The sequence below is a fragment of the Eptesicus fuscus genome, chromosome 4, assembly GCF_027574615.1.
Source record: "Eptesicus fuscus isolate TK198812 chromosome 4, DD_ASM_mEF_20220401, whole genome shotgun sequence".
Classification (NCBI taxonomy): Eukaryota; Metazoa; Chordata; class Mammalia; order Chiroptera; family Vespertilionidae; genus Eptesicus; species Eptesicus fuscus.
The window spans coordinates 66,400,672-66,415,176 of NC_072476.1; positions in this window are offsets into that span (position 1 = coordinate 66,400,672).

Below are 14,505 nucleotides of genomic sequence, written 5' to 3' on the forward strand. Positions count from 1 at the left end.
ACAGCAGGTGTCTCGTGTACTTGTACTTCAGGTAATAGACAGACGGTCCTGGCCGTGGAGCCAGCAGTAGCCTGTGAAAGAGTTCTAGCCCTTCTCCGCTGTGGTTCAGGAGCCTGTGGAGAACACTGTTTTAGACAATTACCCATGGACAAAGTAGCCTTTGAGGATGTTCAGGGTTCCCTACAGGATTCCTGTAGGGACAAACACACACACACACACACACACACACACACACACACACACACACACACAAAGTGAGTTTGGACACATTGGAGTGGGTAAGAGAAATAGCTTGATTTTACCCACATTATCTCTCCCTCAAGTAGCACAGCTTAGGGCCATAAGAGATCCTTTTCAACCCTGGCTGGTTTGGTTTAGTGGATAGAGCATTGACCTACTGACTGATGGGTCCTAGGTTCAATACCAGTCAAGGACCTCTCTCTCTGCCCCTCCCCCTCCCTTGTACTCTCTAAAAATCAATGGAAAAATATATTTGGGTAAGGATTAACAAGAGAGAGAGAGAGAGAGAGAGAGAGAGAGAGAGAGAGCCTTTACAGCAAGCATGTCAAACTCAAAAGCTAACACAGGCCAAATAAGGTTTATGTTTATGTGGGCCACAAAAAAAAGCTTCAATTTTCATAAAAATGTAGGTTTATTTTGATAGAGATATGCTGAATACAAAGTGCTGAAATAAATGAGTAATTGTTAACAAAATAATAGAACATTTTAATAAAAATTAATATTTTTCTTGAACATTAACTTACCAGATACTGAATAACTGCACAAATTAATAAGCATAACGCAAATAAAACTATTTTTCTTGTTCTCTGAAAGTGAAATATTTCCTGTTGCACACACCAAACAAGTCAGTCCAAGACTAATGACGTGGCATTGGCTGCTAAAATATTCGCTGCTAGTATTAGTGGAGAGAAATGATGTGCCTGTGCATAAGGGAAATCCATGCAACACGATTATGATAATCAGTCATTAGCGAATGTTGTAGTTTGTTATTAATAATTCTGTATAACAAGATATTGTAAAAATTAAGTTACGAAATTTTTATTAAAATGTTTCTTATATACCGTTACAGCCAGTTATATTGGCTGGCTGCAAAAATATTTCTTGTGGGTCGCATGCACCCTGTGGGCTGTGAGTTTGACATGCCTGTGATTTCTCCCACAGGGGAAGTCACGTGATCTTGTAAGTGAGCACCCAGCTTCCTCAGCCAAAGGGCTCATTTCTCACCTGCTCCATTAAGACTATTGAACAAATGTGAATACTACAAATTGTGTTGCAGACTTTATTAAAAAGCCTACCTTGAGCCACTGGGGATCCGAAACACTTACCAAAGACAATATAAAAAATGATTCTTCAATTTTCGGGTCATAATATCCTAGAATAAATGTGCATCTAGACTTTAAATTTCTAACCAAGTAAATGGGAAATTAAACGATAGCGAAGTCCCCAGTGCTCAAATCTGTGAGCACAACTGCCCTTCATGGTATCAAAACAAACAAAACAAAAAATACTCCTTTAAATGTAGCAGCAAGCAATAAGCATAGTTCAGGTATCAGATGAACAGAGATCACATTCTAATGGTTCCTTCGAATTTAAGAGGATTTTATATTGTGCACTTTGTCCTGAAATATCGCTTAATGGTATGTGGGTACCAGTTCTTTAGCGTTCTACCTCTTCAACTAACTTTTTGTGCCTGTTGTGCTCATAAATGTACAGATAAAGATACTTTCCTCATTGGCATGGATTCTGTGTAATTTAATAATTTTTAAAGAATGTGAAGCTTTTAATTTTCTCTGCCTAATGGTTAGTTATATGCTGAGGTTTCTATTTGAGTTATTCCTTTATCCCCTCCAGTTTATTTCTCTTTTTCTGTTCCTATAATATAGTAAATAAATACAAATCTCAAGGGGATAATTTATTTCCCTTAATTATAATTACTTTTTTATAAAAGCACATGCTGAACCATAATAATGGTAATAATATAATAACCTTAATTATTTACCTTGAAGCAGCCTAAAAAGAAAGGATACAAAGAAGGAAATAGTCTGAGAGATAATTTAATGAAATCATTATCAGTATGTTTTTGCATACTTCCAACCTCCAAGCTTTATAATTTCATAATACTTCATCACAAGTATCAGTTTTTATATTCTCCTGACAAAAGGTTGTTTCTCTTAGCAATTATAATAAAATAAAATTTAAAGAAGAAGAAGCTTTTAAGTGAAATTGCTTTAATGTTCCTAAGGCTCCCTGGACTCCAGTTAGCATATCTTATTCTTTGTATCTGTAGTGAAAGCACATTTCTCCCTTTTGGTTATACATTTCTAAATTTTCATTACTTTCTTACAAACAATTAAATCACAATGTAAGCAAAGGCAATTGAATGGTGTCTGAACAGCCATCACTATACTACACACTATAAAAAATGGAAAATGAGCACAGTTTAGCTTTATCAGCTAATTTAGTTAGGTATCACCCTAAGGCATCAACACAATTTATCACTATCATGGTATTCTGGCATGAAGGCACAATCACCAACTGCTTCTACAAAGCAAATGAAGAACTTTTAAGTTTTCTTTGCTCAGGAAAGGAAAACAAACATTTAATACTCATTGTGTACAAATCCTTTATGCTCAACTCCTGTGTCATGATTAGCCTTGACATTTAGAAGTTCTAATACAAACATGTGCTACCATGTGTAATTATGGTTCTCATTTCTAAAATAATAAGAAGATAGCATTAAAATATAAAATATAGCATATATTTATATTGAAAAAGAAATAAATTATGTTCAAAATAGAAAGAAGGGAAAATCTATTGTCATTCTTACTAATAATTAAAAGGTAAATTACCTTTATTCATTAGTTATCTTAAAAATATTCTCAAAATCATGTATTGAATATAAAAAATTTTATTTCAATTTTATCTGGAATAAACTATTTTTTTAGAGCTGTTTTGGGTTCATAACAAAATTGAGAGGAAGGTACAGAGATTTCCCAAATACCTCTGACCCTACTGATGGGTAGCAACCCATTATCAAATTCCCCGACTAGAGTGGTATGTTTGTTACAACTGATCAGTCTACATTGACAAATCATTATTACCCAAGGGCTATAGTTTACATTTGGATTCACTTTACTGCTGTGCAGTCCCCGCTTTCTTTCAGCCCGGAGTGAGATGCGCACTGGGTTGCTCCAGTTCGCCCCTCCTCAGTGTGGAGCGGGATCGGGTTACCCTGGGGTCGCTCAGTCCACACTCCCCTGTTGCCCAGAGTGAGGGGTGCGTGGGGTTGCTCCAGATTTCCCCGGCAGCAGGTCCTGGTGCTCGGGGTGGAATAGGTGCCAGGTGGCTTTGGGTCAGGCTAGCGGCACAGTTCTGGGGTCTGGGGCCAGGTGGGGCACAGGGTTCCCCCTGGCTTGCACACTGTGGGGTCTTGGAGCCTGGATCCTAGGATACTGGGTCCCAGTGGGCTGGTGAGGAGGACTGGTACGGAGCTTACTCTGGCGGCCCACGCTCCCTGCAGGCGTCTGGGAGTCTGCCAGGAGGTACTGCGCCATTGACTGTTGGGGCACGGTGGTGGTTTCACACAGGTAGGTTATGGCTGGCAAGCAATGTTCTCTAGGCATCTTCTGCCCTTTCTTATTGAAAACTAGTGGCCCAGTGCATGAAATTCGTGCACTTGGGGAGGGGAGGTCTCTCAGCCCAGCCTGCACCCTCTGGCAGTCTGGGAGCTCTCGGGATGTCTAACTGACGGCTTAGGCCTGCTTCCCCGGGGACATCCTTAGCGCTGCTGTGGAGGTGGGAGAGGCTCCCACCACTGCTGCTGCGCTTGCCAGCTGTGAGCCCTGCTTCTGGCTGAGCAACGCTCCCCCTGTGGGAGTGCACTGACCACCAGGGGGCAGCTCCTGCGTTGAGTGTCTGCCCCTGGTGGTCAGTGTGCATCATGTCGACCAGTCATTCCACTGTTCAGTTGATTTGCATATTAGCCTTTTATTATATAGGATTGTCTCCTTAGCTGTGTCTGATTTGTTAATTCAGGGTGAATGTTCTCTGATTTAGTTGTTTTCTGGCCTGGCCCTAGGAGGAGGTGCATTACACTACTGCCTATTCGGCCACCATTTTCTCTGTCCTTCAGAAAGCAATTGTCTTTGAGTATTAGCTTGTATCCTGCAACCATGCTATAATCACTTATTAGTTCCACGAGTTTTTTTGTTTGTTTATTCTGTCCGATTTATTACAATAGATTGTCTGCAAGCAGACAACTTTATTTTCTTTTTCTTGATCTGTATACCTCTATTTCCTTTTCTTATCTTATTTCATTAGCTAGAACTTCCAGAATGATGTTGAAAAGCATGGGTGCAAGGAGATATCCTTGCTTTGTTCCTGATCTCACTATTAAGTATGATATTAACTGTAGGTTTTTGTAGATATTATTTATTTAATTGGGGAAGCTTTCCTCTTTTCCTAATTTACTGTTAGGAATAGGTATTGGATTTTGTCAAAAGAGGTTTTGCATTTGTTGATATGATTATGTGATTTTTTTTTTTCTTCTTTTACCTGCTGTTTGATGTATTACAATATTTGATTTTTGAATATTGAACCACCCTTTCATTATTGGAATAAGTCCCACTTGATTCTGGTGTGTAATTATTTTTATACATGGTAAAATTTGATTTGTTAACATTTTGATGAGGATTTTTGCATTTATGTTTATGAGAGACTAGAGGCCCGGTGCACAAATTTGTGCATGGATGGGGTCCTTAGGCCTGGCCAGCGATTAGGACCAATCAGGGCGGGGCTGATTGGGGCCTGCCAGCCAGGGGGAGGGACAGGAGCACAGGAGGTTGGCTGCCAGCTTCAAGGAGGGAGCTGATCCTCGGCCCCCCTGGGAAAGGGGCCACATCTGCCACCACCCACCTCTGGTTCCCCATCCCATCCCGGGGCCCGAGGCTCTGGTGCAGTCGGGAGAGGAGGCAACGGTCGCTGTGCCAGGCGCAGAAGGAACGGATGCTGGACACCGGCACCAACTCCAGCACCCTGCCACCACATGGTTCCCCGCCTTCCTCCCTCCTTCTTCCCTTGCCTCTGCACTGCCACTGTGGCAGGCAGGCGGCAGGCCAATCAGGGCCTGCCGGCATGGGGGAGGAATTGGGAGGAGGTTGGCCGCCGGCCAGGTGGAGGGAACCGGCCCTTGCCCCCCCCCCCCTCGGTTCCCCGTATGAGTGCAGGGCCAGAAGACCCCAGTGGTGTCGGGAGAGGAGGCAACAGTCGGCGGGCTAGGCGCAGAAGGAACGGATGCCGGAAGCTGATGCCACCAGCCGGCCGTGGGAGGTTGGCTGTGGGAGCACACCGACCACCAGGGGGCAGCTCCTGCATTGAGCGTCTGCCCCGTGGTGGTCAGTGCACGTCATAGCGACTAGTTGACCGGTCGTTCCGGTCATTCGGTCATAATGGTCACTTATTATTGGTCACTTAATACCAACACCAGATATTATTAAGGTAATATCTGGTGTTGGTATTAGGGTAGGCCTGGTGTCTAGGTGAAAATGCCAAACCTACAGAAAATTTTGTAAGAGTTTATTTGAGCCAAACTGAGAACATTCCTGGAAGCCAGCTCTCAACAAATTGAGAAAATGCTCAGGAGAATAGCAGGTCTATTTTTTTTTTTTCTTTGTTCCCCCCCCCCCCCCCCCCCCAAACCCCCTTCCCTCCTCCACACACACAGCTTTTTAAGCTTTTTATTGCTAGGATGGAATGGTGACTTTACAAGCTTCTTAAAGGCTGCACTAAAAAACAGAAGCCCTCTTTTAAATTAATATGTCATAATATGCAGTTGAGTTAGCAAACAAAACTCACTTCACTCTCATAGTGAAGATTTTACAGCAGGTTTTGGGATAGTAGAATCAGTTCTTGATTTTTATAAACCATTTACAATAAGCATAGAATTGAATTTTATTAAAGCCAAGTTTGGAAAAAATAAAATTTTATTACTTTTAATTAGGAAAATAAAGGGCAAAAGAATTAAGATATTTGTCTAAAGTCTGCAACAGAGTTTAAATTGTGTAACTCTGATATCATGCTTCTAATTTGATATTTACCCTATTGCAAAGTATATAAAGTTTATAAAATAAGATCTTGTTTACTTTCAAAACACTTTGACATTATCAGAGTCAGGAGTTGATCTACCTTAAACTATAGAAACTGGAAAACCTCAAAGGTAAAATGAGCAGTTTTCATCCAAGATTATCCTGATAAATTGCAGGTTTTAATCAATTAGCATTAACTTTTATTGGCATATTTAAGGTCTAGATGGATGTCAAGTGATACAGTCAATGGATATGTATTCTCCTGGTACAATTTACAGACAGAGCACTGCTAATGAAAAAGTGTGTATATCCAACTCTCATTGCCTTTGTTTGGTGTATTTGAATTATCTAACTACATTGTTTTGATTCCATATTCATTCAACATACTGCAGATAAATCTGCAGGAAGGGTGTGAGAAGATCACTTAGTCATCCAGTCCTCTGACAGCTATTTTTTAATGTAAATTAGTGAATGGTCATTTTGCTGTGTAAAAGATTCCTTTAGATAATAAATTTTGGAATACTTCGCTGAGTTTCCAAAGTTGGGTTAATCCCTGCATAAGAACTCTCATAACACATTGCACATACTCTACCAAAGCCACTCCATACCTTGATATTTACTTGATTGTTTACTTGTCTGTCATCTCCAATAAACTATGTGTTCCTTGAAAACAAGAAATACATAATATTAGTTGTTTTATTACCAGTGTATTGAACATGGTGATATTACTAGTTCATAGCCTGGTCCATAATAGTTTCTAGTAAATATTTTAAATGAATGGATGACCGATTGGCTGAAATCTAGATTTCAGAAATATGAAGTTTCCAGAAAACTAATATGGAATAGGCAATGTCTCAGTTTAAATATTTTAAATATAGTGATTTTTACATAGTACCAACTGCAGATAACCAATTTGTGATGTAAATTTAAAGTCCCCAAAAGTAAAAGCTATTATTGTATTTGATTAGGTAAAAATATTGCCTAATGCAGTGTTTAATTTCAAATACTATGCATTATATTTTAAAAACTTTTTATATTTTTAAAATATATTTTATTTGTTTTTTACAGAGAGGAAGAGACAATTAGAAACATCAATGAGAGAGAAACATCAATCAGCTGCCTCCTGCACACCTTCTACTGGGGATGTGCCCACAACCAAGGTACATGCCCTTGACCAGAATCTAACCTGGAACCCTTAAGTCCGCAGGCCGACACTCTATCCACTGAGCCAAACCGGTTAGGGCTGAAAAACTTTTTAAGTAGTATGATTGATTTTACTTGGCCTTGTACTTCAGTAGAAGTAGGAAGTTCTCATACTCCAAAAGTATGAACTGGATACAAACATTTTTCTGTCAGATAATTGGTCATCTTTGATATGTAGATTCATAATTACTGTTTTTTTATGATCGATATATAGTAATTCAAAATATAAAGACAAACAAATTCCTGGTTTTTGCACAATTTAGAAGTATGTAAAGGATTACATCTTTCTTCTGAAAACAGCAACTTATTCCTGTGAATTCATCCTTTATGGATCCACTTTTAGCCTCGTTCCCTTACTTTACTAACTATACTTATTGCACAGTAAAAGCTAGGTATCACATATATAGACATACACATAAAAATAAACTTTTATACATACATATACACCAAATCCTATATGTGTGTCTCGCTTATCTAATTTACTTCATTTTCCACATTTAGTCTGTGTTTGAATGACAGCCTTTTCTGTTTTATTTTCCTGTATTTTACCTGTTAACAAATAAGGACCTTCTTTTCATGGAGTTTAAATTCCTCCACTGTAGACCTTCATGAACTTATGAATGCAATATAATTGTTACAGCCTAGTGAGAACTATTAGGATAATACATAAATAATAATCACTAGCAGTAGGAGAATAATAGGAATAATAGTACTAATCAATATATTAAGTACCTTGTCAGTATATATTCTATGTCAGTAACTAAGCACCTAATGCCTGATTAGAAAATGAAGCATATCACTCAGCATAGTTGACATTGTCAATATAATCATCAGATAATTTGCAAGCTTTTTTTTTTTTTTTTTAGTTCTAAGCTAGTCCCTGAATACTGTATTAATTCATAAAGCCTATCAGAGCCCTAGTCAGTAAGTAATTGTTTCACTGTACAAATTTTTGTCCCAGAGGCCTGCATTCTGGGATGAATCTATGTAATAAACTCTGGTTAATTATGTTGAGTTTATTCTGTTCTTTTGTAAGATATATTGAGCCTAGATGAAGTTATAGAGAAACAACCAAATTTGTAAATTCATGAGATGGTTATATGTACAGACCAGTGAATTTCATCTTTCTTTCCCTGAATATGTATAATTTATTCATTAACATTGAACTCATAGCCAGTATCACTATAAGACAGGACTGAATGAAGCTAACCTAACCATGTACTTTTTCCAAAAAGCACAGAAGTCTTCCCATGACTGGAACCACCAGAGAGCCCTTCATCACTATACCAGGGGACCATTTTAAACAGTGAAATCACCAACAAAAAGCACCAAAATGCAAGAAAAAAAAAAAAAGTGGCACTAAGTAGTCCACAGAATCCCCTGGTTTATGGTATGTGGGCTGAAACTTGTGTCAGAGCACTCCCTGCCTGTTGAACCTAAGCTGGGATGGTATGTTTCAAGTGACTCAAAATTTTTGCTATTCTTCACAAATCTGCGAAGCACCATGAAAACACTGGGAGTACTGATTTTGGAATTATAAATATATTTAATGAGTAGGCAAACTCACAAATACAGACTCCATGAATAATAAATTCCCATTTGAATAATTCTACTGTGAATAATTTTACTGGTTTTAACTTTAATACCTATTTTTAACTTTAATTTATCCTCATTGATAAGTTGCAGTCCTAATTGATTAAAAAAGGGAGTCCTGATGAACTCCTAATGCAAAGGTCAAAGAAAAGCCAACATATTTATTCTCCTATTCAGTGTTTACCTAACTGTGTTCTACTCAGGATGAAAACATCCCTTTCCACTTTTGTCTGAGTTTAATGTTAGACTTTGTTTTTTATATTTTACTAGAGGCCCAGTGCATGAAATCTGTGCACTGGTAGGGTCCCTAGTGGCTGCTGGCTGCTGGCCGGTACTCCCTCCCTTCCCACAGCTGCCTGCTGCAGCCACTGGCCAGGGCTTCCCTAACCCTTCCACCCCCCACCCCCGCCCGCTGGCACCGAGGGCTAGGGCCTCCCTCCCTTCCCCAGGCCAGCCCTACCCTGCATGGAACTCCCAGAAGAACTCCTGTTGAGGGGACAATTTGCATACTATGCTTTCGTTATTTAGGATGGGAGAATAGAAGCCTAGCTTCAGTAAGCCCTCTAGCTCCAAAACTACCTCCTGCCATAAAAACGTGAGGAGTTTATTTTTATTTTGGATAAAGCCAATTAACAAACACAGATGATCATCCCAATGAATCTAGGATGAAATATGTGTGGCAAATGATGTTGTCAAATCTTCTTACTTGAGAACTGGTTATGGTTTATCTGGAGAACATGTATGTTGAGTTGTATCTGAATGGCTATATAAAGGGTAGGAATTATTTGTGTCTTAATATCTTAACAGATTGCTTGTGATATGCATTACATTATGGCTTAATTCTAATTCTGTAATAAAATAGTTTTATTTATCTTATACTTTTGTGGAGAGATTTCTAGATTGGTAGAAGATTTGTGTTTAATTTCATTTCTCCAATAATACACATCTAATCTAATAATAGACAAATATGCAAATTGACCATACCTCCGACACACCACAAGCCACGCCCACAAGCCACGCCCACCACCCAATCAGAGCAAGTATGCAAATTAACCCAAACCAAGATGGCTACAGCCACAGAGAGCAAGGTTCCCTAGGTAACAGAGGAAGCCAAGCTTTCTGCCAGCCATTGCAGGCCTAAGCCTCCACTCAAGCTACAAAGTTTCAATTATAGAAGGTAAACAAATTCAAACAAATGGCGGTAGAATGGAGCTTGAGAGGGCAGGCCAGGGTTGCTGCCGGCAACAGGGGAAGCAAAGCTTTCTGCACACCGTGGCCGGGCCCACCCGCTTAAGGCAACAAAGTTTCAATTATAACCCCAACACAAATGGTTGCCGGCCTCAGAGGGAGCCCCATGCTTGGCCCTGCTCCAGGCTACAAAGTTTCAATTGTAGAAGGAAAATAAATTCCAGGTACCAGGGCCTCTGCTTGCATTGCCAGGGGGCTTGGCCGGCCTGCAAACCACCACAGGCCCCAAGGGAACCCTACCCTGATCAGGGACACCCTTCAGGGCAAACCAGCTGGCCCCCACCCCTGTACCAGGCCTCTATCCTATCTAATAAAAGAGTAATATGCAGATTGATCATCACTGCAACACACAATATAGCTGCCCCCATGTGGTCAAAGATCCTGCCCCCATGTGGACACAAGATGGCCAGCAGGAGAGGGCAGTTGGGAGGCACCCGGCCTGCAAGGGAAGGCAGTTGAGAAGGACCAGGCCTGCAAGGAAGGGCAGTTGGAGGTGATCAACCCTGTAGGAGAGGGCAGTTAGGGGTGACCAGGCCGGCAGAGGAGGGAAGTTGGGGGCAAACATGCTGGCAGCAGAGTGGTTAGGGGGTGATCAGGCTGGCAGGCAGAAGCGGTTAGGGCCAATCAGGAAGGCAGGCAGGCAAGCAGTTTGGAGCCAGCAGTCCTGGATTGTGAGAGGGATGTCCAACTGCCCGTTTAGGCCCGATCTCAGGGATCGGGCCTAAACAGGCAGTCAGACATCCCTTGAGGGGTCCCAGATTGGAGAGGGTACAGGCTGGGCTGAGGGACAACCCCCCTCCGTGCACGAATTTCGTGCACTGGGCCTCTAGTAGGTAATATAAGAATAAATGAATGTGTATATATGGATGTGTGTATACATACATATCTATATATATTTGAAATAACTTAATATCTCTAAAAAGAGCCTTTTAAACTTTTAAGCAGCTTTTATAGAAACTAAATCCATAATCATGATAAAGAATGTCATTTCTTTTTATATTCTTTATTAAATATTATATTAAAGTTTTTATTTTTACGACACTGTCTCATTTAAATAAGTAATGAAACAATTTTGAGTGCAAAATACTTCTTAGAAGCAAAGTACCCATACATAAAATTTTATTTATTTATTTTAATCAGAGTGTGTGGTTTCAGAGTTATCTTGATGAGAGAGTCAGGAATATTGAGAATAGAAAATTGTCACATAACAAATAAGAGGAAAGAGGAAGAGTATATTATAGTGAATTTTGAAAATAACAAAGTAAGGCTAATTCAAGAAAATTAGAGTTAACTTTGAAACCTGAGAGGAAGAAAGGGACCAATGTTGTTTTAAGGGTTGCTGTTAGAATTATGCTTTACTGTGAAATCTAGTTATGTTTTCATGGAAAATGACAGGGAGAGACAGAGATACCTAGGCATCATCTCAACACACTTACCCTTGAGTACTGAAGAAGTGGTGAATCAATGTAATGAATCATAATCATTCCATTAAATTTTATGCTCAGTGTGATACATGTTTGGCCAAAATATTTGCTGAATAGCACTCATGACCACAATAGTGTTACTGAATTTTATTTTCCTAAACAAGAAAATACAGATGAGCCAATGATTATTAAAACTCTAATTATTGGGCCTTGAGATGATGGAAGCCATTGAGAGAGCTTATCATGAGAATATTCTTAAAAAGCAGTCATATTTTTACATATTAAAGTGTTCTACCCAATTTAATGTTAAATTTGAATCTCTCATTAAATTCAAAATGTTAGCTTCCTCTCTTTCTTTACCCCCCACCCTCTCGTAGGACTCCCAGTCAAAGATCTCATGCCTAATCAGAGGCTCATTGAGAGCTGAAGGGAAGTGGATGGTATAGTCTATTATTTCACTCACCAACACCATCTCCAGACATAACCCTCATCTGTTGATTTAGCTGTTCCAGGACTGAGTCGAGTGTAGAGGTTTCAGAACCAGGACCATGGTCTTTCAAGTTAGCTTTTAAACATTTGTAGTTCTCGCTTGGCTGAGTCAAATACATTTTTTCAATAGCTAGCTTTTTTGAGGAGCACATACATGGTCTTTCAGAGACAATAAATATCTCCCTGGACCTTCTAACCTTTCTAACACAGGCAGTGTCTTCTCTAACTGACTTTTGCCATGCTTCTTTAGCTTTGATGCAGTGGTGCTCTCCCTCCCACTGCTGAATCTCCTTATTCAGAACATAGTTCTCTGGAGAAATATCTTTCCATGACACCTGAAACTCAGTTAATTTTGATGGCATAGAACTGAAGCATTGAAACTTATGCAGCCTTGCCCATTACTTCAGAAAGAAGCTGGTCCTCTTGTCCTCTTTCCAGTTTCTGCCATTTAGGCATATTCCAGTCAGCCTCTACCTTCAGACTTCATCAGCTAGGTACCAGTTTCTATGAAAACATTAGAGGGCTGTTATTAATTCTCCCAAGGAGTAAGTGACTAGATTTCATTTTAGAATATGGAACACATATCATTGATCATCTCTGACTTTGAGCCTTCAACTGAGATTCTTAGAAAATAGGTCAACTCCCATTTTCCATTCTGTTCCATTGAAAGGAACATAGCACAGTCATGAAGCATCAATTACCTCAGTTACATCCATTTCCAGGGAGAAGGGTAGGCTATGAAAATGCCCTGCCTTGCAACACAAAGTAGGATATAAGGGAAGATGGGCCTCTATGCAATTATGCCACTGTCTTTTGTCATTACTCAGTCTGTGCATATGTTTGTGTGTGTCTCTCTGTCTATGATTGTTAGATATTTTCCTAAAATACTATTAACTTAGCTGAGAAACCCAATTCATTAACACGCATAAATGAGTTGACCCTCCAATAATATTGACTCAATTGTCAAGAATTTCTCTTATTCTGAAGAGTGATAGAAATAAAATGGAAATATTTGTAGCTTACCCTTCATATTAAGCTGTTAAGTTTGAGAAAGTAAGGTAATTCTCAATTAAAAATACTCATTAATTTGCCAATTAAAATAGTAATGATAAAGAATGAAATAACAGTAACCTGTCATCAAATGATTGCCATTTCAAGCAATATATTTGTATCTATTTTCACAAAATTACCATGATCTCAAAAAAATGGGTATTAGAGGAATTAGAAATCCTGGTGAAATTATTTTCAGTTTTATGTAGAGGATAACCATCAGATTATAAATTCTGATCTCAGCCTTAACAATGTGACAACCCTGACCCCAGTTTATTGGTCTCCCTTTACTTCTTTTTTTTTTTTTTCAATTGACAATTCAGATTGCATTTGTGGCCATGCTTAGAAAACTAAAGAAAACTATAGCAATGAGAGATATCACTAATTTGAATACATATTCTATCATTCTATTTCCACAAGTAGCTTTCATTTTCACAAGTAGCTTTCATTTTCACAAGTAGCTTTCTATTTCCACAAGTAGCTTTCATTTTCACAGGTTGCTTTCATTTTCTCATGAGATTGTCATATGCTTTATATACTTTTGTTATCAGAGTATGCTCTTTATTTCTAACTCACTGAGGTTTCCAAATGTTTTATGTACAGAAGATAGAAAATGAGAATGTATGTAGCCCAGGCCTCTTTATGAAAAATATTTTCATCATCATTTCTGTCAACTTCAAAAAGGATTTTTTTAAAAAATTCTATTTTCCCCATTGCTACTTCTATATAATTAATATATTGATTATTCTATTTACTGAAGAGTAAGAATCAAACAATTGCTTGACTTTAATTTGAATTTAATCTAGAATCTATAATATTATATATATATATAATATATATATATATGATATATCAATGGTAATATAATCTCATACAACTATCCAAATGGTTGATATGTATAAAGTATTATAATAGTAAGTTAGATATAATAGCTTTAACTTTTTCTTGGGGATTCCTTATTTCTTCTCCATTTTCATTGTTTTAATAGCATGAACTTAAGTGTTTATTGGCATTTCTATTTTCCACATTTATTTTAATGAATTCATATTTCATCCATTTTGTTAAATTTAATTTCACACTAAGCTTAAGTTTTCCATACAGAAATTTATTTTGCAACTATTATATTTCAATTTGGCTACAGTATGCACTAAATGTTAAAAAAAAAAAAAAAAAAAGCTGAATCTTTATTTTATGGTTCCATGCTCCCAATTCATGCTCTTAGAACTTGTGAGCTGCTTAGATTTCACAGGTCGTTAGTACCATTATGAGAGCCTTGCCTCTGGCTATATGTCAGAAAGACATTTAATTAGTGATATTAAGGTTTTAAAACTGTCCAGTGCACATGACTATGACTACATGAAATGATTTCCTATTGGAAGTATTTTTTTCTGTAG